The 25474-nt window shown below is 39.1% G+C and overlaps 1 pseudogene; it reads left to right on the top strand.

Annotated features, from left to right (window-relative positions):
* Nucleotides 1-20357, top strand: part of LOC107627851 (uncharacterized) — an 84167-nt pseudogene extending 63810 nt beyond the window's left edge.
* The last annotated feature ends 5117 nt before the right edge of the window (nucleotides 20358-25474 follow it).

Genomic DNA, 25474 nt, shown 5'->3' with positions numbered 1-25474 from the left:
CGAACATTCAAGGACCTCCCATAGCCCCATGTGGACAATCTAGAGAAGAATATTGCATGAAGGAGATACTAGAAACTCCAGTGAACGGAACAGGGCATGACTTTGTACTGGAACAAGTAGAGGAAGATGTCATTGTAAACGAAGAAGAGTTGGTTGAAGACTTAGGAGACGCTGAACTTCCATGGGAATCCAGAGTTATGGAGAATTCTGTCAAAAACATTACAATTGATGCTAAGGAGGATTGTGCACAACTCCCAAAGCAAGTCTTTTATGAAGAACTAGACGGAATAATCCTAGAAGCAAGTTTCCTTGATAATGATAATCTCAAGTCAAGTTCTCCCAGTAGTGAACTTGCATCAGCAAGTGAATTCTCTGAGATCGAAGAATCTTCCCCAAGTGAATACGAAGATGATGCGGAGGTAGATTTCTCTCAACCTCCCGTTTATGACTTAAGTGACGAGGAAGACATAGAAGGCTTTGATCAGGACATGGATGCATTTGAAGAAGTCTGCAAGGAAGTGAAGAAATTCACCGAAGAGCACAAGGGAGTAGAACTCACAGAACCACTGGAAACACCTATCCCAAGGCCATTACCACCCAATACAAGCTTCAAATGGGTACAATCCTTAACCTTTAGCTTTATTTTCCCACTTGAATATGGCTTACTTGAAACAGATGGCCAGCTTAGAGCTCTCTGCGGCTTTAAGAGTAGGAGGGAAATGGCTCGTACTCAGAGCTGGTGCACAAGGTTCAATAAGGTTCCACGCTTCAACTCGAAGTGCACAGATTGGCATCATGATCAATCGAATGGATCAAGGAAAACGTTTGGTCACCTTGGTGAGAATCTAATTTTTAAACCGCTCGGATGGAAAAAATAGATCAAAACGGAGGCGGATTTAAAAGCAAAGTTTAGGATCCTGGAATCTATTCTGACATTCGTCACCCCGGGAGCCTAAGAATCTGTTTGAAGCTGCTCAGAAGCTTTACATGCCTAGTTTGGGACCCCGGAGGCTATTGGCATTCCAAGCATTGGTGGAGATTTCTGGATGAATTTAAGCATAGGCCGCCATAATAGGAAGCTCATCCAATGTCCAACTTAAGGACTTTAACTAAAAGTGCTAGGTGGGAGACAACCCACCATGGTATGGTCGTTTCTTTTTCAGTTTTATTCTGTTTTATTTATTTTTGTTTTCCTTTTTAATTGAACCTGAATATTATTCATTCGCATTGCATACTGCATAATTGCATACCTGCATTAAAAAAAAAGAGAGTAGGCATGCGACACGACCGCATCACTCATGCGATCGTGTCAGTTACGAAAAACAACTCCCCATGCGCCCGCGTCATTCACGTGGCTGCGTGACCTGGAAATCGGCGTAAGGATCCAACACCCAGAAAGTTGGGCTGGAATCGTGCGGCTGTTGTGCGTTTCGTATAAAACAACCCACGCGGTCACGTCACTTGCACAACACCAATCCCACGCGACAGCATGAGTGACGCGATCGCGTTGCATGGATTGCACAAAACCCCAAAGGAGACAGAGAGTTGCGCTGAAACGATGCTGGAATTGCGCGTTTAGCACAATTTCCAGTGACGCGGTTGCATGCCTCACGCGGCCGCGTCATTCATCCTTTCTCCCATTCCATGAGATCGCATCACTCACGCGATCACGTCAACTCCCATTCCACCCCAGCCACGCGACCGTGTGCCCCATGCGATCGCGTGGATTCAAATTCCATAACCCCCTGTCATGCGAACCCTACCCATTCGTGCCCCCCAGCCCCTTCTCCTTCCTCTCTTCTCCCCAGCCAACCACCACCAACTTCCAGCCACCACCACTGACCACCGCCACCCCCGATGACCACCCAGAACCCACCACCACGCCACCCCCTTCCCCCTTCCCCCTCTTTCTTCTTCTTCTTCCCTCCACCACCACTGCCCCCTCCGCGACTGCCACACCCATCGCCCCGCCGTCACCGCCGCGCCTCCAACCGTCACCAATGCCCCCTTCCCTTCCTTCCCCCTACCCACATTACCCCCTAAACCCCCTGCCTCCGAACAGCCCTCACCGCCGCATAACCACCATCAACCACCGCGTCAGCCGCCACCACCACCATCCCCCAGCCACCTCTCTGCCCTACCTTCTTTCATACGCCTTCCAGGTTCCGCCAAACGCCACCTTTCTTTCAACTCCTAGTTAATTATATATTTTTCTGTTTATGTTCATAATTAGGCTAGTTAGATATACATGTTGTAGTGGATTCTAGGTGGTTAGGTAGCCTAGGATGTGGTTAGTAGATTTAGGCCTGTTTAATTGTGCTGTTCGTGCTTCTTGTTTTATAATTTTTACAATTCTCCTGTTGCTGTGATGTTAGTATTATTCTTATGCTGTTCTTACTGTTCATGCTGCTTTTGCAAATGTTCTTACTTGTTTACGCTAATTATATCCAATTGCAGTTTGTTTTAATTCATATGACCTGTCCTGCTTACTGTTTATTTTCCGGGAACATCCAATTTTAGCCGAAATGCTGTCCAATTTTCTGTAAACTATTTTGTTTCCATTCATGTCTTAGTTTTGGCACTTTGAACTCTGCTTTACTCTGCTTTTACCAAACCACTTCATGAATACCAGGGCAAACTTTCTTATTCTTTTTGATTTCCTGGTTCATAATCTGCATTTTTGATGTTTAGCTTCTAATTTTATATTCATCATCAACCTGATTCCCTTGTTTGGATATGAGTTAACTGTAGCTTCTAATTGAGAATGCTTGTTACTTAGATAAGGATCATCATGCCACTTACTCTAACCCACTTTTTACTAATTCCCTAATTTTAACCTCCTAAACTCTTTTTTCATTCCTAACCAGCCTAACCTTTCAAAACATCTCTTCTGGTTTTTCACTATTCTCTTTAACTTTCTAACCAAGGCATGATGATAATTGTTCCTAATTAACATGATTTCTAATACATTTTGGATTGTTAATTTTTCTTCTCAGACTTTTCACTCCTATTCAATCCTTAATGCACATTTACTTAACTCATTTTCATTACTCCACTGCTCCTTTGCCACTATATGCTTATTTTGTGATTTGCCTACTTGTTTTCCTGTTTTTATTATATCCTGGTTTTCTGTTTTTCAGGATGTCTGACACCCAAAGAAAAGGAAAGGGAAAGGCAACAACTGGCAAACATAAAAGAGGAGAATCCTCCATGTCCATCCTGGACATCATGCATGATGACTCCTGGCGGGAGAAACACTTTACCCCGTAGGAAAAGGCTGACCAGCTACTCCCTGCTACTGATCCCATTAAGTTTGCAAACTGATACTGTGAACTGAAGTATCCAGTGTTTGCAACCTCCAGGAACCTGTACCTGGAGAGGACTCTGAAGATCCCTGAAGAACTCCAGCAATACACCTGTGATCAGATCAAACAAAGAGGCTAGTTCTTCCTGGAGAGAAACCTGACTGAGGTTAATGCATCTTGGGTACGGGAATTTTATTGCAATCACTTCAAAACTTCCCTAGATGCAGTAAACCTAAGAGGAAAGCAAATACTGGTCACTGAAGAGGCCATAGAGGATGTTCTGAAGCTCCTGCCTAAATCCGATCACCCAGATGGTTATCAACAGGCTGAGGAGGACATGCGCTTCATGAAGTTTGACTGGGATGCTGTCAAGGCAAGGATAGCCCTTGACTCGACTGTTCCATGGGTCATGGGTCAGAACACCACCATGCCTAAGAGAATCAAGCGGGCATACTTGAACGATGAGGCTCGGCTATGGCATCAGATCCTAAGCAACTTTATTATGCCGAGTACTCACGAGACGGAGCTACCTGCCGCTTTGATCACCCTCCTATGGTGTGTGATGGAGGGTAAGGACCTGTACCTACCACGCTTCATTCGGTACTACATGGCCAAGGTCTACGTCCGAGGCACTCTCCCCTTTCCATATCTGATTACACAGCTTGGCCGTCGAGCTGACGTGCCTTGGGAGGATGCTGATGAGAAGCCACCTGCTGCAGAATGCAAGAAAATTATCCTTCACAGTAGGAACTTTCTGGCTTTGGGCTACAGACCTCCATTCCTCACTCTTACTGATGAGACAGCCACACCATCTGTCGGCCCCTCTTCCTATACAGCTACCCCTGCTACCACCACTGCACCTCCACCTGCCTCAGAGCCAGTTTATCACTTAGTGAACCCCTGTTTCGGCAGCTAGACCAGATGGAGCGCCGCAACCGGCGGCGATACGAGAGATCTGAGCGTCGCAGCAAGTGACGCTATGAGCACCTGAAGCTGATGATTCGTTATGGCAGCGACAACCCCTCTGAGCCTGACACCCCATCAGAGCCATCTGAGGAGGAGGCGGAGACCCATCCACAGAGAGAGGCTGCATAGGTAGGCACAGAGCAGGCTGCATCACATCAGGAGGCCCCACATCAGATTCAGGCTGCAGACCCCTAGGCTCCTCTTCAGTCAGCACCTCCTCTACAGCAGGCAGATCCTCAGACCACCACCACAGAGACCCCAGCTACCCATCCTTCCAGTGATGACACCCCTTCACACCCTGCTTGGGTGAGCATCAGGGACGATGCTTCATTTTAAGTGTGGGGAGGTCGCTATCTTTGGCGTATTTTTTGGTGAACCACTACAGACCCTTTTTATTTTATTTTGTTCTTTTTCTGTATTTTGATCTTTATTTTTATTTCTCAGCACTTATACATTGCTATTTTCATGTATTTTTACTATATTTCTGCATGTTGCACTTTAGTTCATGTTTTAGCCATTTAGTTTAGTTGCAATTCTAACTTATTAGTTATAGAAAATGTGGTTTAATTAGTATAGTTTACCCTTTTTAGCATAAGATAACTTAGTTTAAATTAAAAATATAAAAAAAAGTAAACTAGAGACTTTAACAGAATAAAAACAACCCACACCTTGTATATATAGCATTATATGTTAGTTAGTTAACAACATTTCATCAAGGAGAAACACTAGAACTTTAAAGCCACCTTAAGATTTACATTGAGAATAATGGGAACTCTTAATTTTTACTTGCTTGACATATATAACTGATATATGATTTTTGAGTTAGAGAATACACAGCCTATGAGTTTTGAGCTTAATTGCATGGTTACATTTAAACCATGATATTTTATTCCTGTGTGTTCCGCCCTTCTTATTTATTCTGGTGTTCTTTACTTTGTTTTAATCTATATGTCCAATTGTAGAATATAGATACATACCAAGAAAGTAATTGAGGCTATTGTTTGATTCTAGCTCACTATTCCCAAATTAACCTACCTTTTACATCACCCTTGTTAGCCCCATTGAGCCTATAAAACCCCTCTTGTTTTATAACCACATTACTAGCCTTAAGCAGAAAAACAAAATAAAAACCCAAGTTGAATCCTTGGTTAGCTTAAGATATAAATTGTGTGTTGTAAAAGTAGGGAAATCTATTGGGAACATGGATGATAAAAATAAAGGGTAGAAAGTTAAAAAGAATAAAATAATTCAAAATAAAAATTTTGGGAAGCATGCTCATGTGAAATCAAATAATTGAATTACCATGTGCATTAAAAAAATTTATTTTTCAGTATTTGAATAAAGGGGATACAAAAGAATTTTCCAAATGCAAAAAGCAATACACATGGGATAAAAATAAATAAAAAAAATTTAAAATATGAGCATGTAACATAAAAAGTGGGAAAAATATGGGAAAATAGGTAAAGAAGCTTTGCTTACAAAATATGTATGTTTGGTGAGATCTTAGACTAATCAAGGATTCACCTATTAGCTCACTTAGCCTTATATATATACCCTTACCTTTACCTTGGCCCCATTACAACCTTAATTAAAGACCTCATGATTTTTGTATGCCTATATTCTATAATTGTTGATTGGTTAGATGAAGAACAAAGTTATAGAAAGTAAGGATAAAAAGAAGAATAGAGTGATTAACCCAATAAACACTGAGTGACTAGAGAGTAAACACAAAATCCAATGAGGGTTCAATAGCTCATCAACATATATCTCTGCTTAAATTGCTAATTGTCTTGCAAGTTTGTAAAATATTTTTTCTTTCCCATCTCAATTGTAAAAGTGCTTTATCATTATCTAAGGTTTGGCTATGCATATATGACTCCTTGAGAATATGAATCAATTTAACTACAAGTAAGTTTTATATACAAGTGAATAAAAAATTAGAATTGCATGATTCATTTAGGTAGTTGCATTTAGAATAGATTGCATTGCATGAGATTCCACCACTTCAACCTTACCTTACTCTTTATCTTGGATTTAGCATGAGGACATGCTATTGTTTAAGTGTGGGGAGGTTGATAAACCCATATTTTATGATATATTTTGTGCCTAATTTAAGTGATTTATTCAATCCTCCACTCACTTATTCATATAAATTGCATGGTTTTACTTTCCCTTCCTTATTATGTGATGTATGTGAAAAACATGTTTCCTATGCTTTAAAAGTAATTATTTTAATTACCCTTTATTTCCATTTGATGCCGTGATTCGTGTGTTGAGTAGTTTCAGATCTTCTAAGGCAGGAATGACTTAAAGGATGGAAAGGAAACATACAAAATTGGAATGAAAGCATAAAACGGAGTTTTTGAAGAAACTGGCAGTGACGCGATCGCATGGACGACGCAGCCGCATGCCAGCGCAAAATGGCAGTGACGTGACCGCGTGATTGATGCGGACGCATGACTGAAGCGACCGCGTGACAAGGAAAACTCCAAATGACACGACCGCATGACCCACGCGGACGCGTGACAGAGGCCACGCACCAGAAATTACAGAAAATGCTCCTAGCGATTTATGAAGCCCTTTTTGGCCCAAATCCAAGTCCAGAAGACACAGATCAGAGGTTAGGAAGTGGGGGAATGCATCCATTCAAAGGAGAGTCTCCAATTAGTTATTTTTGATGATTTAGATGTAGTTTTGAGGGAGAGGTTCTCTCCTCTCTCTTTTAGGATTTAGAATTAGGATTTTTTTTGCTTTCAGAATTATCTCTTTTTATCAGGTTCAACAGTCCTTTTTATTTATCTTCTCAATTTAATTTATGAATTCTTCTATGTTACAGATTATTCTTTGAATTAATGTTATTTGAGGTATTTCAGTTTATTATTGCTTTCTTTTATTTATGTTACTGTTGCTTCCAATCTGAAGACATTTTTATTCCAGTAGATTTACTTTTTCCCTTTTGGTCTTGGTTAAGAAATCAGTGACTCAGGAGTTATCAAACTCAACATGATTGATAATTGTTATCTTTGCTAATCGAATTGAACTTCAATAATCCCAATCTTTCCTTAGAGATTAACTAGAATTTGAAGATCAACACAATTAGTCACTTGACTTTTCTTTGCTTTAAGTAAAGGCTAACTAAGTGGAATTAAGATTCAATCTTCATCATTATTGATAAGGATAACGAGGATAGGATTTCTAATTTCTCATACCTTGCCAAAAGTTTATTTTACAGTTATATATTTATTTTACAGTTTTTTACTTATTTTAATTGCAATTCAAATCACTTGTTCCTCATCTTCAAAACCCCGATTTACAATCTCCATAACCAATAATAAGAACATACTTCCCTGCAGTTCCTTGAGAAGACGACCCGAGGTTTAAATACTTCGGTTATCAATTTTTAAGGGGTTTGTTACTTATGACAACCAAAATGTTTGTACGAAGGGATTTCTATTGGTTTAGAGACTATATCTACAGCGCGACTATTTTTATAAAATTCTTTACTGGCGAAAATCCTAACGTCACTTTCGTGTGACTTTCTGTTCAATTCTCTTTTCTTCAGAACACACCTATGACGCGGACGCGTCAGTGACGCGTGCGCGTCGCGTGCGCGTCGCGTGCTTTTTTTTATATGCAGTATGCAAATGCTAATGCAGGCTATATGCAGCTATATGCAGAGATTATGAGAAGAGTCATTAACAAAAATAAAAATAGAATAAAGTAAAATAAAACTAAGACTGAAACTGAACGATTATACCATGGTGGGTTGGCTCCCCCCTAGCACTTTTAGTTAAAGTCCTTAAGTTGGACATTTGGTGAGCTCCTTGTCATGGTAGCTTGTGCTTGAACTCGTCTTGAAACTTCCACCAATGCTTGGACTTCCAATAAGTTCTATCAATACCATATACATTCTCCAAGCTTTGATGGAGTTCTTCACAGGCTTTGAGCTCCCAAATTTGATCCTCATATATTCCTGGATCCTAAATCTTGTTTCTGCACCCGTCTTCAAGTGGAACATGATGATTCCATCCGGGTGGTAAGCAATCCAAATTCTCACTAAGGCATCCAAACAGCTTCCTTGACCCATTTAGTTGAGCTTTACACCAACCCTTGCATTTAAACTTTGAGCTCCTAACCACAACGAACCTAGGATTGTGTTGCCAACCACTAACCATCTCCCTCTTATTTTTAAGGCCACAAAGAGCTCTAAGCTGACCATCTGTCTCAAGTAAACCATATTCAAGTGGGAAAGTAAATGTCAAGGATAAGAATTTTACCCACTTGAATGTTGTATTGGATGGTAATGGCTTTGGGGGAGGTGTTTGTAATGATTTTACAAGCTCCACTCCCTTGTGCTCTTCTTTGAATTTCTCCACCTCCTTGTAAGCTTCTTCAATTTCAACCTCTTCCTCTTGGTAGCTTTCTTCTAATTCAATCTCCTCTTCATTGTTTTCCTAGGGCATAGGAGGTTGTGCTTCTTCTTCTGTAATCTCCATGTCAAGTCCAATGGGAGAGGATTCAATGGTAGATAAGGATTCATCAATGATTGAGTCCATCTCTTGATCAACCTATTCAAAGTCTTCAACCAGGCTATGCATTAGAGGTTGTACACCCTCCTCAACATCAATTTCAAACGTCTTTGAAGGAGGCTCTATAACTTGACTTTCCCATGGAGGTTCAGCATCTCCTAAGTCTTCGACCACTTCTTCCTCTCTAATAATTACTGCTTTGTCCAATTGTTTTAATATAAAATCGTACTCATCCTTGATGATTTTCTTTCCATGACAACTCCTTTCAACTATTCCTTCATCTTCAAGGTCTCTCCTACCTCCACATTTTGGGCCTCCTCTTGCTCTAAGACAAGATCAGACTCCTCCTTGATGTCTTCCTTCACTAATTTTTCAACCACTCCTTCGACTTCAAGGGTCTCTACTACCTTCATCTGTAGGGTCTCCTCTAGCTTCTTATGAAGTATGGATTCACGAAGATAATTCCTTCTCTTTTGTTCTATATCAATAGCATAATTGGGATCCTCTTACTCTTGGATTGATGGATGTGGGTGCTCTTCCATGGAGGGTGGTGATAGGATGGAGAGATCATTATGTGGTTGAAAAAGAAGTGCACTAGAGCTTGAGGATTGATTGTTGGGAGTAAATAATGACTCTATCTGGGAGACGAGAGCTTGTAAAGTGGCATTCAGACCGTTTATGGTAGAGTTAAATGTAGTTTGCATGTCTTGTTGCCCTTGGTGAATGACACTAAGAGTGTTGTTATCTAATGGAGGTTGGGGTGGATAGGAGGGTTCATTTGTTGGGAGAGAGGGCTCATAATACGGAGATGGTTCTTCTTGATAAGGATATAGAGATGGTGAATATTGAGGTGGTGGTTCTGGGTATGGTTCATATGGTTCATATGGTGGTTGGTTAGATGGATATTGGTTAGGGTCATATGGTGGTGTTTGGTAGTAGGGGGCTTATGAGTATGGTGGTTCAAAGCTATGTGGAGGAGGGGGTTCATGGTATTTTGTGGTGGGTGTTGATTGTCACGAAGAGGTCCACCATAACCATTGTCTTGGTACGCATCATAGAATGGTTGTTGATAGTGCCTTGGAGGTGGTTGTCGCCAAGAGGGTTGATCAAATTCTTGTGGCTTCTTCCAACTTTGATTGTTCCGACCTTGATGTATGTCCTGTTATAGCTTCCATTCCTTCCAACAACATTAGAACCAAACTTGAAATCAGAGGTGTGAGAATTCATAGTAGTAAAAGAAAATAAAAATAAAAACTAATAAAAAAAATTAATGAAAATAAACCCCTAAAACTAGAAACACTGACAACAATATAAGATAAAGATTTGAAAAAGGTTTAAATTTTGAAAAAGGTTCGATTTTTAAAATTTTAAATTTAAATTTTGAAATTTGAATTTTGAATTTTGGAATTTAAATATTGAAATTTGAAATTTGATTTTGAAATAAGATAAGATAAGATTTTGAAAAGATATGATTTTTGAAAAAAGATTTGAATTTTGAAATTTAAAACTAAGATAAGATAAGATAAAAATTTTAAAATAAAAATCTAATTTTTTTTTTGTAATTTTTGAAAAAATCAATTAAAATAAAGAGAAAAGATATTTTTGAATTTAATGAGGAAAGAGAAACAATAAAATGACACCAAACTTCAAATTTTTAGATCAAAACGAAGAAAACAACCAAGAACAACTTGAAGGTCAAGATGAACACGAAGAACAACTTGAAGATCAAGAAAGAACAAGGAACATTATTTTCAAAAATTTTAATAACTAAATAAAAACCAATAACCTCTTAATTTACGAAAAAGCAAAAATAAAAACAAAAATAAAAACAAATAAACAAGCAAAAAGCAAATATTTACAATAACCAATAATAAGGCACACGTTTGCAATTCCTCGGCAACGGCGCCATTTTGAACGATCGGGATTTTCTGTCAGTAAAAAATTTTATTAAAATTAATCGCGTTGTAAGTATAGTTTCTAAACCAATAGAGAATCCTTTCGTACAAAAACTTTGGTTGTCACAAGTAACAAAACCCAATAAAATTTATAATCGAAGTATTTAAACCTCGGGTCATCTTCTCAAGGAATTGCAGGGAGGAATGATTTATTATGGTTATGGAAAAGTATCGTTGGGTTTTTGAAATAAGGAACAAGTAATTTAAATCGCAAGAAAGATAAATTAATAATTATAAAAATCTCTTGCAAGGTATAAGAATTGGAAATCCTATCCTAGTTATCCTTATCAGGTGTGATGAGAGTTGTTATTGCTCCCACTTAGTTAACCCTTACTAAATAAAGGAAAGTTAAGTGGACCAATCAATTTGATCCTCAAGTCCTAGTGAACTCCTGTGGAAAGACTAGCTTTAGAACGATCCAAATCAATCAGTAATCCCAATTTTCAGTCAACTGCTGAGTCTGATAACTCAAGTATTACCAATTACTTAACCAAAGCAAAAGGAGAAAATAAATCTAAATTAAATTGAAAGCATCATAAAGAGAATAAAACAATTATAAATCGGAAATACCTCAAATCATATTAAATAAATCTAACATGGAAAGATTCATAAGCCAATTTGGCAACATAAATAATTAACAAGTAAAAGCATTAGAGTATCTAAAAGTAGAAGAGAAACATAAAGTAAGGGAACATTGAACCTGGCATTGAAGTAGTAATCATAAAATAAAAGAGATCCTAATCCTAAAACCTAAGAGAGAGGAGAGAACCTCTCTCTCTAAAAACTACATCTAAACCTAAAATATGAATAATGTTTATTTTTTTTGTTTGAATGGATTCCCCCACTTTATAGCCTCTAATCTGTGTTTTCTAGGCTGAGAACTGGGACAAAAACAGCCCAGAAATCGCCCCCAGCAATTTTTGGTACGTACAGGTCGCTGCAAAGTCACATGTCCGTGTAATCCACGTGTTTGCGTCACCTGGCTTCAGGGCAGGTATGAAAAATTATATATCGTTGCGAAGCCCCAGACGTTAGCTTTCCAATGCAACTAGAACTGTGTCATTTGGACTTCTGTAGCTCAAGTTATGGTCGATTTGTACCAAGAGGTCAGGTTGGACAGCTTTAGCAGTTCCTTCAGTTTCTTGTATTCCTTCCACTTTTGCATGCTTCCTTTCCATCCTCTAAGCCATTCCTGCCCTGTAATCTCTGAAATCACTTAACACACATACCATGGCATTGAATGGTAATAAGAGAGGACTAAACATAGCAAATTAAGATCAAAGAAACATGTTTTCAATCATAGCACAGAATTAGGAAGGAAATTGTAAGACCATGCATTTAGTATGAATAAGTGTGCAAAGACTTGATAAAAACCACTCAATTGAGCACATGATAAACCATAAAATACTGGTTTATTAGGCATCAAGTTGATTAGTGCGGTCTTCAGTTCAAAATCTGCAGCCGGATTTAGATGACGCACTTGATACGGTTGCAGTGTAAAATCTGGGGCTCCAGCTTCCTGGAGAGTAATCCTCCTAGGTGCCGCCATGTTACCTGCGCCTAAATCAACCGGATTAGTAGAGACAGAGCTTGTTTCTTCTTCAGATGGCGCTTCAGATTCGCCCCTCAGATGAGACTGTGAATTGATAATAATCACTTCACCACCCTCAGAGGCTAGCCTACGCCGAGCTCGCCTAATACGTGAAAGAGTTCTTTCAATTTCAGGATCAAATGCGGCTAAGCTCGGATCAGGCAGTGAACGCGTCATTTAATGAAAGAAACATACAGCTCATGGTAATAAAATAAAATAAAATACGCGAAAATTAAAAATATGTACACTAATTAATAATTTAGCACACAATTGCAACTCCCCGGCAACGGCGCAAAAATTTGATGGGAGAGCAGAATTCAGCCAATTAAGAATTCAATATAGGAAATACGTTGCGAGTATAGCTCTTAACCAGCAAAAATCCGCCTCATCAATTTAGAAAGGTTGTCACAAAAGTTTAGAATAAAAATACTGGGAGTATGAGTCCCAGGTCGTCTCCCAACGAGTTGACAAAGAGGTGCTAATTTATTAATCAGGAGTTTTCTGGGTAATTTTGAGTTTGGGCAATGAGCAAATAAATAATTGTAAATTAAAGCAATGAAAATTAAAAGAGATTTATAACATTCTAAATAAAGGCCTTGATTGGGGAAATGATCAATCGGAAGTTCTATCCTTGTTGGAATTCTCTCAAGTGTAGTATAAAGAGGTTGTTATTTTCACTTATTTAACCCAGAAAGTCAAGTGATTGAGCTAACTCTTATTCGCAAATCCTAGTCCTCTCCCTTGGGAAGGTCTAGCATTAGTAAATACAGAATTAGCCAACAACTTCCAATTTAACTAATCACTTGAGCATTCCAACTCAAGTGTCTCTTTTTAATCAACCCCCATGTCATGTTGGGAATCTACTCCATAGACATGAGAATTACTTGCATAGAATTAAATAAGGAATAAAAAGAAGACATGATAATCAAATTAATTGGAAGCAATTAAACAAATAATAGATTTAAATGGAAAAGTACTCTTTGCATTAAGAATCCATGAAAATAATCCAATTGTAACTTTAAACAAGAATTAAGAATATGGAATAATAAAGGAGTAAGAAAACAAACTAGAATAGTATCTTCAACGGAGGTGATGACTCTTTCAATATCCAAAGCAAAAGCAACAAACTATGAAACTATGAATGTAAAAAAAAAAACCTAGAGGAAGAGTAATTTTCTCTCTAGATTTAGATCTAAAAACAAAAACTATGCTAATGAGAATGTGTGTTGAGTCTCTCCATGTTTCTTGGCTTTAGTCTGTGTTTCTGGGCCAGAAACTGGGTCAAAACTCGGTCCGAAATCGCCCCTAGCATTTTCTGTTATTTCTGCAGATCGCGCATGTCACGCGTACGCGTCAATCACGCGTGCGCGTCGCTAGTCATTTTGGCATGTCACGCGTGCGCGTCAGTCACGCGCACGCGTCTTTGTGCAAACTCCAATCCACGCATACGCGTCAGGCACGTGCACGCGTCGCTGCAAATTTCTCCATATTGCGCGCTCGTGTGAGCCATGCGTGCGCATCGATGCTCGCTGGTTATCTCCTTAGTTTCTTGTGTTCCTTCCATTTTTGCAAGCTTCTTCTCCATTCTCTAAGTCATTCCTGCCCTATAAAGCCTGAAACACTTAACATACGAATCACGGCATCAAATGGTATAAAGGAGAATTAAAATACACAAATTAAAGATTTTAGGAAGCAAGTTTTCAACCATAGAATAACACTAGGAAGGAATTGTAAAATCATGCAAATCATATGAATAAGTGGGTAAGAACTTGATAAAAATCACTCAAATGAACACAAGATAAACTATAAAATAGTGGTTTATCACCCCCCTTCACATGGAGTGAGGCCTTCCTTCATATAACACCCAATCAGCTTCAGAAAGTCCCAAAATTGGGCTCTGGAGGCCCAAAAATTGCCCCCAGCGATTTGCAATAAATGAGTCACGTGCTGGGACGTGTGCGTAAGCACAGGTGTGTGCGTACGCACACATGCTGATTTTCCTCTTGTGCGTACGCATAGGATGTTGTGCGTACGCACATATGGTTTTATGGCTTTTGTGCGTACGCACAGGTGGTTGTGCGCACGCACACTCCAATGTGTGCTTCTCCTTTGTTTTCTTCATGCTTTCTCCCTTTGTACATGCTTCCTTCCACTTTTGCCTTGCCAAACTTGCCTCTAGGACCTAAAATTACTCAACAAACATGTCATGGCATCGAATGGCATAAAAGTGGGATAAAAGTGATCAAAATAAGCATAAAATAGCATGTTTCACAATTAAGCTCAATTAAGGGAGAGAACACAAAAGCATGCTATTTGGATGAATAAATATGGGTTTAAGCGATGAAATCCACTCAAATCAAACCAAAATATATCGTCAAATATGGATTCATCAATGCTGCTCCTTCAAGAGTTTGATATAGAGATCAAGGACAGAAAGGGGTCAGAAAATCAAGTGGCTAACCACCTTTCCAGAATTGAACCTGAAGAGGGAGTGCAACCACCCTTAGCTGTGACTGAGAGATTCCCGGATGAGCAACTTTTTGTCATTTAGCAGGTGATGGAGAGAATTTAGTGTTGATCTAGAATTTCTTAATAGAATTCCTTCATTGCAAGTATGGTCTAAACCAACAACTAATTCTCAAATCAAATTTTAAATTCAAAAGATGTCACAATTCAAAACAAATATAAATCGAGAGTATTTAAACTCCCGGGTCGTCTTCCCTAGGAGTTGCAATGAAATGTTCCATTATTGGCTATGGGGGAAAATGGGGGTTTGATGGCATGAGGCAAGGAATGTAAATAGCAAGGAATGAAACAAGCATGCAAGGAATTAACTGGAAACAATTAAAGCAATAAAAAGGGAATTCAAATACTAAAAAGGACTCTTGGCAAGAATTGGGGAATTAAGGCTTCCTATCTTACTTATGGACCACAAACATGGTAATTGTGTAGAATTAATCCCAATTAGTCAATCCTAAGATCAAGAATTAGTCAAAAGGGCATAACTGATCTCAATCCATAAGTCCTAGCCAACTCTATTAATGGAAGGCTTAGAGTTAGTGGAAACCAAATCAACTAACAATCCTCACACAATGTAGAATGGACATCCACCACTCAAGTTCACCCAATTACCCAATTTTCCAACCATGAGTGTAAAAAACTAGGCAAAAATCCAACCAAGTATTTTATCAAACACTTGGAATGTATAAAAAGAAAGCATGATAAAATAATAAGAAATAATAAATTCTACAACTACCAAGCAAGGAAAGTAAGAATAACAACTTAATTAAGCAATAAAGGAACATAAAACATAAATTGCATTAAATGAAAATCAAAATAACAAGAGTGCTCATAAACATAAAAAGTAACCAAAATGAGAAATTAACAAGATAAACTAAGGAAATTAAGACAGTAAAACAAAGAAAGGTAGAAGAAACTAGATGAAAACAAGAATTAAAAAGAGAAATTACAAAGAAATTAAGCTAAAAACCTAATTTCTAGAGAGAAAAGGGAGCTTCTCTCTCTAGAAAATGATCTACATGATACTAAACTATACCTAATTGCTCTCCCCCTTTCACATGGAATGATGGCCCTTTGATATAGCACTCAATCAGCTTCAAAAAGTCTCAAAACTGGGCTTTGGAGGCCCAGAAATCGCTCTCAGTGATTTGCATTAATGAGGTCACGTGTGCTGAGTTTTGCGTACGCACAGACGTGTGCGTACGCACACTTGCTGATCTTTCACTTGTGTGTGTGCACAGATTGACGTGCGTGCGCATACATGGTGTTGAGCTTCTTGTGCGTATGCATAGCAGGTTGTGTGTACGCACACTCCAGTGTATGCTTCTCCTTTGATTTCTTCATGCTTCCTCCTCCTTGCATGCTCCTCTTCCATTCTCACCAAGCCATTCCTACCTTATACATCTGAAATCACTCACAAACAATATCAAGGTATCGAATGGAAGGCAAATGAAATAAAATAGGTCAAATTAAGCATAAGAGAGCATGTTTTCACAACCAAGCATAATTTAGGAGGAAAGCTCAAAAGCATGCTATTTAAGGGAATAAGTGTAGGTTTATATGATGAATTCCTCTCAATTCTAACCAAAAACTATCGTAAAATATGGATTCATCAGCAGGCTCCATGGTTTGCAGACATTGCAAATTACAAAGCCATGAAGTTCATTCTAAAAGAGTACAGTAAATAACAACTGAAGAAACTACTGACTGATGCAAAGTACTACTTTTGGGAGGAACCCTATCTTTTTAGAAGGTGCTCAGATGGTATAATTCAGAGGTGTGTCTCAGATGAAGAAACACAACAGATTCTTTGGCACTGTCATGGCTCTAATTATGGAGGCCACTTTGGTGGTGAGAGGACAGCTACAAAGGTCCTTCAGAGCATTTTTTACTGGCCGACTCTCTTCCGGGACTCAAGAGCATTTGTGAAGAATTGTGACAGATGTGAGGGAGCTAAGAATCTCCTTGCCAACCATGAGATACCACAGCAGGGAATTCTTGAGATTGAGTTGTTTGATGTGTGGGGTATTAACTTTATGAGACCTTTTCCACCCTCATACTCCAACATTTATATCTTGGTGGCCGTTGATTATGTCTCCAAGTGGGTGGAAGCTATGGCTCTGCCCACCAATGATGCCAAAGTGGTGATGAGCTTTCTTTAGAGGTATATTTTCAGCCAGTTTGGTATCTCAAGGACACTCATTAGTGATGGTGGAAGTCACTTCTGCAATAGACAGCTGGACTCACTTCTACAAAGATATGAAGTCCGTCATAAAGTGGCAACCCCTTATCACCCTCAGACAAGTGGATAGGGTGAGGTCTCCAATAGAGAACTCAAAAGGATTCTATAGAAGACTGTTAGCATTTCAAGAAAGGATTGGTCTAGGAAGCTTGATGACGCTCTCTGGGCATACCGGACAGCATACAAGACTCCTATTGGCTTGTCCCCTTATCAGTTAGTCTGTGGTAAAGCCTGTCACTTGCCAGTTGAGCTGGAGCATAGAGCATACTGGGTGATCAAGTTTCTAAACTTTGATGCTCTAGCTGTAGAAATAAAGAGGATGCTTCAGTTGAATTAGCTTGATGAATTCAGATATTCTGCCTATGAGAATGCCAAGCTCTATAAAGAGAGAACCAAGATATGGAATTACAAGAAAATTGCCATCAGATTCTTTGAGCCGGGTCAGAGAGTGCTATTGTTCAACTCAAGGCTCAAACTTTTTCTCGGAAAGCTGAAATCGCAGTGGTCAGGACTGTTTGTAGTAACTAGAGCATAGAGATTCAGGAAGAGAATTCTGACAGAAGGTTTACAGTGAATGGCTAGAGGTTGAAGCACTATCTTGGAGGTGAGATTGATTGCCAAAGGTCCACTCATCTGCTGAACTAGCAGAACTGACCGTCAAGCTAGTGACGTTAAAGAAGCGCTTGGCGGGAGGCAACCCGATGTTTTTTGTATCCTTTAGTTCGATTTCTTTTACTTTGATTTTTTTATTTAGTTAGTTTTGTTTGAGTTTCTACTATTTTCCCTTTGTTTTATGTGTATTTGGATCATGCAGAATGATTAAAACAGAAACAGGTGCATGAAGACAGAATTTTGGACACCCTGGAGAAGCTAGGTTCAGATTGGGTGGCGCCTAACTTCAAAACCTCAAGTTAGGCGCCACATACATGCTCAATTGGGGCGTTACTCACTGGAGGGGTGGCGCCTAACTTCACCCCTTGAAGTTAGGCACCAATGATGCGTAAAAATTAAGGATTACTCCTTGCCTGGTCCGCACCTAACTCCACCATCTCAAGTTAGGCGCCAGGCTTACTTTCCACATCAAGTTAGGTGCCCCACATAACCCGAGTTAAGTGACACACAAGGCCATATAGGGGCATCACAAACGGGAGGCATGAAGTTAGGCGCCAGGGTAAAATTTCACAAGGAGTTAGGCACTACATATGTCAAGTTAGGCGCTGTGAGAGGGGAACCACCTCAAGTTAGGCGCCGTGTTGTTCAAGTTAGGCACCACCCCATTGTTCTCAACTATTTTCAAACCAAATCAGATGAATCCTGCACCAAATCCCCTCCAAACCTTTCCAATCAATTCCAAGATACCCACCTTTAATTCATTCCCCATATATATCCGTGACCCAAGCCCTTCCCCAACTCCAACCCATGACACCCTCTCCTTCCTAAGACGTACGCATGACCAACCCTCTTCGAACAATGAACCCAATACCTGCCCATATTCCCTGACCCCTACACGCCTACTTCCCTGTTTCCTTTACCCCTTCCCCAAGCTAACCCGTGAACTACTCCCTTCAATCCCCTAGACCAGCCCGTGACTATTATTGACCCCAACAAAACCCACACAACCCTCTATATAAAGCCCCCCATTCACCCTTCTAACCACACAGCAACACTCTTAACTCCCCTTTCTCTTCCACACACTACCATAAGCCATCAACCCCTCTCTTCGAAGAACAAACCAACCTCTCCCCCTTTCCCTTCTCAACCACCACAACAACACTAACCCCTCACTTTAAACACCCAACCCCCCATACAAGCCCCTTCCAAACCATACCATACAACCCCTCTGTCTGTCCCCTTTTCCCTCTTTCCCTCGTCTACTTCTTTATTCAGTGTATTAAAAAAAATTAAATTTAGTTTTTATTTTCTTCTTTTCAATTTCTTCTTTCACTCCTCTCTGTCTTCTCCTTTGTATTTTTCTAATTTTCTTAAGGACGAGAAAAAGTTTTAAGTTTAGTGTTGTCGCTTCGCTTGCTCTTTTTCTGTTCATTGTAGTGGCACTAAAAACTATTGCGTCCTTAAAGAAGAGGAAAGACAAAGAGTCAGCCACCAGTTCTCATGATGCACACAGGTTCCGATCCAAGCTCTATGAAGAGCACTTTTATGAGAACACTTACAAGAAGGCTGTGACTCCAAAAGTGAGATTTGTACTGCAACTGGATGAATATCTAGAAATTATATTTCAAATTCAGAGGAGAGGGTGGCAATTTCTGTGCAATTTGTACACTGAGGTTAGGCAACTGATGGTCCAAGAATTTTATGGAAATCTTTGGGTCACTTACAAGGATGTTGATGGGGGTCAATGAAAAAAATTATCAGAGCTATGTAAGAGGAAAAGTCATTGATTTCAGTCCAAGAAACATCCGCCGGGCACTCCATCTGCCGGGACCAGATCATATGTCTGCCTGTTACAGTGAGAGGATGCATAGGGACTAGGAACTGGATTAAGTTATTGAAGAGATATGCATTATGGGTTCTCAGTGGAAGATAGGTACAGAGGAGAAGCCAAACCAACTAAAGAACACTGATCTTCTTCCTTTAGCTAGGGGATGGTTAGACTTCATTCGAAGGTCTATCATGCCAACTAGCAACCAATCCGAATGTACTGTGGACCGAGCTATCATGATTTATTGTATCATGAATGGACAAGTGGTGGAGGCAAAGGACATTATTCCAGAACAGATATATAGCATTGCCTCCAATCCTCTTAAGAAGGCTAGGCTTGGTTTTTCACATCCGATTTACCGCCTATGCAAAGCAGCAGGGGTAAAGGTGGAGAATGACCTCCCCATTCCTGTTGAGAGACTAATTACAAAGAATACTATGGAGACTCATAGGGAACAGCACAGGGTCCCTAGAGAAGAGCAAATTGAGGAGGAAGCTCAACAGGACCAGCCCCCATTGCCTCAGGTACACTACTTCCCACCTCAGGAATACTAGCAGCAGCTTACTTCCTCTATTGAGCAGATGAGGATCACGCAGGATAGCCACTGGCAGCAGTACACTGCATCTATTGAGCAGATGAGGGTGACACAAGACACCCATTGGGAGTATCTCACCACCACCCTTGATCAGATGAGAGCTGCTCAGGACTCTAAGCGCCCGGAAATTTCCCAACTGAGACAGGATTATAGCCGCCTGAGAGGACCATATGGATCACAGCCAGAGGAGAGAGATCCCCACCATGGAGACTGAGGTGGCTTAGTTCCTTTCACTTCCTATTTTATTTTGCCATTACTATGTTATGTTCCTGTTTTCTGCTGTTTTGTCTTAGTTTCTGCATGATCCTTTGTTATTTCAATTCCTAGGTTCTAGTTTGATTTGCTATTTTAATTCTGTTATTTGCTATTAATTCTGAAAAGTGTCTCATGTATCGCTCACTGAGCTTGAATTCAAAAGAAAAAGAAAAAGAAATGATGTATTCCATGAGAAATAGAATATATATCAAAGAGTAGTCTTATTTACTTAAATGTGGTGGTATTATTTGTGATTCTGAATGCATGACATGAACAGTGCATATTTGAATTTGAATCAAAGGATGTTGATGTATGAGGAATAGAAATTTAGAGAACTATTGTGAATTCTCTAAAGTAAACAAAAGCTTAATCCTTGAAGCAAAAGACATAGCAAAAGAAAAATAAAAGCAAGTTCCAAGGCTCTGAGCATCAATGACTAGGGAGGTCAAACATGATTAAAAGCTCAAAGAGTTGTTTCCCCAGTCATATGCTTGTGGTGTAAATGTGTCAAGTAATCCTTGAGACAGAGCACTAAGAGTTGAGATCAAGTGCATTTAACAGAGTATGCCAAAGGCTTTGAGCACCACTGTCTGGGAGTAACTGAAAGAAAAATCAAAACTTGAAGAGAGTTCCCCAGTTAAGTGCTTGTGGTATTTTTTTGTCAAGTGAAGCTTGAGACAAAGCATTTAAAGGCACGGCTAGGCTCAGGGTGCAAAGCACTAAAGAAAAGAGAATTAAAGGAAATTTTCCATGTTCAAGGATTAATCTGAAGTAAAAAGATTAGAGAATTCATAATATTATCCAGATTCTAATTCCAAATGGCAGTGACATTCCTCTAATTCAAAGGAGAGTGAGATGCCAAAACTATTCAGGATTGCAGCTCATAAACCCCACTTTAAGAAGAGACATGAGCTTAATTGAACACTCATTTCTCATGCAAATTCACATCCTAAGCCTATATTAGTTTTGGTTGCTTGAGGACAAGCAACAATTCAAGTTTGGTGTTGTGATGCGTGAGCATCTATCCTATCTTTTCCTAGTGAATTTGTATTCAAATTGTTGAGTTTAATCAAGATTTAAATATCTTTTAGCCACTATAGATGCTACTTTTATTCATGTGCAATTTTGTTTTTTTTAGGTAGCATTCGGATGGATTTGATGGAGTTTCTGTAGAAAAAGAGAAGAAAGCGAATGATGTTGTCAACCCTGACCTCCCTGCACTCTAACATGAATAACTTGAGCTACAGAGGTCCAATTGACGTGACTTTAGTGGCATTGGAAAGATAACTTCTAGAGCTTTCTAATGATATATAATAGTCTACATTCTTCTCCAGCAATTCAGCCTTGGTGGCGCCTAACTTGGAAAATCCCAAGTTAGGCGCCAAAGGAGGATTTACACGTTAATTGTATGCTGCATAGGTGGCGCCTAACTTGGCTTTTTCCAAGTTAGGTGCCAAGAGAAAGCAAAACGCGTCCAAGACTCCATGTTCACTGCCAAGGTGGCCCCTAACTTGGGTTTCACCAAGTTAGGCGCCAGGTACAACCATCACACTCATTCCATTCGGCCAGGGTCAAGTTAGGCGCCACCTCCACCAAGTTAGGCACCCAGGCACAATCAACACGCCCAATCCGTGCTGCCTCTTCCAAGTCCAATGCCACCTCCACCAAGTTAGGCGCCAGCTATATGAATCAAAGTGGTCCCCATGATCCTCAAGGAAGGCTACGAAGAGTTATTTAATTCTGATTAAAACTTTTATTTTATTTATAAATAGGAAAAGATATTATTTAGTTTTAGAAAATATAGTTTACATTAATTAGCATTAGATATAAAAGGGAAAAGAATCAGCCCTTCGGCCTCATCTCTTCTCTCTTACGTCATTCCGCACTTTACAGTTTTACAGAATCCTAGTTTTCTCTCTGAACTATGAGCAACTAAACCTCCAATGTTAAGGTTAGGAGCTCTGTTTATTCTATGGATTAATACAATTACTGTTTTATTTTAATTCATGTATTGATTTCAATTTCAAAAATTGTTTTCGTTCTTTATCTTATAAATCTGGGTGAAACGGAAGTATGACCCTTGTTCTAATTGAGTTCTTGTAAAACTTGGAAAAGCTCTTTGCTTGAACAATAGCTTGAAAACAATTTTCCCACTCAGAAAAATCTACTAAATTCAAATCTCACCTTTCAATTTTCTAATTAATACTTCTAAATTTTATAACCTTGATAAACCACTATTTTGTGGTTTATCTTGTGCTCAATTGAGAGGTTTTATCAAGTCTTTGCACACTTATTCATACAATTTGCATGATTTTACAATTCCTTCCCAATTTTGTTCTATGGTTGAAAACTTGCTTCCTGAACCCTTAAATTGTGTATTTTAATTCCCCTTTTTACCATTCGATGCCGTGATCTGTGTGTTAAGTGTTTTCAGGCTTTATAGGGCAGGAATGGCTGATAAACTACTATTTTATGATTTATCTTGTGCTCAATTGAGTGTTTTTATTAATTCTTCACCCACTTATTCATATAAATTGCATGGTTTTACAATTCCTTCCTTATTCTATGGTATATGTGAAAACATGTTTCCTATGCCTTAAAAATATTAATTATCCTTTATTACCATTCGATGTCGTGATCTGTGTGTTAAGTATCTTCAGGCTTCATAGGGTAGGAATGGCGTAAAGGACAGAAAGGAAACATGCAAAAATGGAAGGAACGCACAAAATGGAGTTTTGAAGAAAACGGTAGCGACGCGCACGCATGGACGACGCGGACGCGTGCCTAGCGCAGAACACAAGCGACGCGCACGCATAGACGACGCGAACGCACGCCTAGCAAAAAGCACGAGCAACGCGTACGCGTGAATGACGCATACGCTTGACAAGAAAAACTTCCAAATGACGCGCACGCGTGACCCACGCGCACGCGTGGCGGACGCCACGTGCAGAAAATTGTAGAAAACGCCCTCAGCGATTTCTGGGCTGTTTCTGGCCCAATTTTCCGCCTAGAAAACACAGATTAGAGGCTATAAAGTGGGAGAATCCATTCATTCATAGGATACAACTTTCATATTCACAATTTTAGGTTTTAGATGTAGTTTCTAGAGAGAGAGGCTTTCTCTTCTCTCTTAGGTTTTAGGATTTAGGATTTCTCTTAATTTTAGGATTGCTTCTTCATTTCAGGTTCAATGTTCCTTTAATTTAGTTTCTCTTCTACTTTTATTTACTCTATTACTTTAGTTGCTCTATTTCACTTGCTAATTACTTATGTTGCCAAATTGGCTTATGAACTCTTCATGTTAGATTTGAATATTCTATTTAATGCAATTTGAGGTATTTCAGATTTATGATTGCTTCCTTCTATTTATGATATAAATAATTTAGATTTTTCCCCTTTTGCTTTGGTTGAGTAATTGGTGACACTTGAGTTGTCAAACTCAGATGTTGATTGAAAATTGGGATTTGCTGATTGATTTGGATCCCTCTAAAGCTAGTCTTTCCACAGGAGTTGACTAGGACTTGAGGAATCAAATTAATTAGTCCACTTGAATTTCCTTTATTTAGTAAGGGTTAACTAAGTGGGAGCAATAAACAATTCTCATCACACCTGATAAGGATAACTGGGATGGGATTTCCAGTTCTTATACCTTGCAATGGTGTTCATGATAATTAATTTACTTTATTGCCAGTTTATTTTCCTGTTCCCTATTTCAAAAACCCAAAAATATACATTTTTTCATAACCAATAATAAATCATACTTCTCTGCAATTCCTTAAGAGATGACCCGAGGTTTAAATACTTCGGTTATAAATTTTATTGGGTTTGCTTAAGTGACAACCAAAACTTTTGCATGAAAGAATTTTCTGTTGGTTTAGAAACTATACTTACAACGCGATTATTTTTGTGAAATTCTTTATCGGCAGAAATCCATTTGTCAATGGCTCAGAGGATCGAGAGGAAGCTTGCAAAAATGGAAGGAGAATAAGAAATAAAGTAGATAGCCAGCGAGAAGCAACGCGCACGCATGGCTCACGCGTGCGCGTGAATTGGAGTTTGCACAGCAACGCGTGCGCGTGCCTGACGCGTACGCATGACATGCGCCACCTACAGAAATCCTAGAAAATGCTGGGGGCGATTTTGGGCTGAGTTTTGACCCAGTTTTCGGCTCAGAAACACAGACTAGAGCCAGGGGACAAGCAGAGACTCAACACACATTTTTATTTGCATAGTTTTTAGTTTTAGATAGGAATCTTAGAGAGAAATCACTCTTCCCCTAGATTTTCTTGACATTCATAGTTTTTAGAGTTTATGCTTTTGCTTTGGATATTGAGAAGAGTCACTACCTCCGTTGAAGTTTCATTATTCTAGTTTCCTTTCTTATTCCTTTACTCTTTTAATTACTTATTAACCCTGTTCAGATACGTATGTTTATGATTTTGGGATTTATTAATGCAAAGAACTACGTTTACCTTTAATTAATTTTCAGTTATTATTTTATTTAAATTTATCATGTCTTCTTCTTATTTCTTTTTAACGTTTATGAAAATTACATTCATGTCAATAGAGTAGACTCCCAACTTGACTTGGGGGTTGATTAAAAGGAGATCCTTGAGTTGGAATACTCAAGTATTAATTGTAATTGGAAGTTGTTGGCTAATTCTCTATTTGCTAACACTAATCCTTCCATAGGAGAGGATTAGGACTTACGAATAAGAGTTACCTCAATCACTTGACTTTCCTTTATTTAGTAAGGGTTAACTAAGTGAAAACAACAACCTCTTACCTTTACACTTGGGAAAATCCAACAAGGATAGAACTTCCAATGAATCTTCCCCTGGTCAAGGCTTTTGTTTTGATTACATAAATTCTCTTGCTAATTTTCATTGCTTTGATTTACAATCATTTAATTTTCTGTTCTCCAACTCTTAAAATTTCTCGAAAAACTCCTGACTAATAAAATAGCACTCTTTTGTCAACTCGTTGGGAGACTACCTGGGATTCCTACTCCCAGTATTTTTATTCTGAAATTGTGACAACCCTTTCTAAATTGATAAGCGGATTTTCGTCAGTTAA

Source organism: Arachis ipaensis, chromosome B7 (assembly GCF_059453495.1).
Source record: "Arachis ipaensis isolate K30076 ecotype BB chromosome B7, ASM5945349v1, whole genome shotgun sequence".
Taxonomy (NCBI): domain Eukaryota; kingdom Viridiplantae; phylum Streptophyta; class Magnoliopsida; order Fabales; family Fabaceae; genus Arachis; species Arachis ipaensis.
Note: the sequence above shows the minus strand (reverse complement) of the source record. Positions and strands in the feature narration are given on the sequence as shown.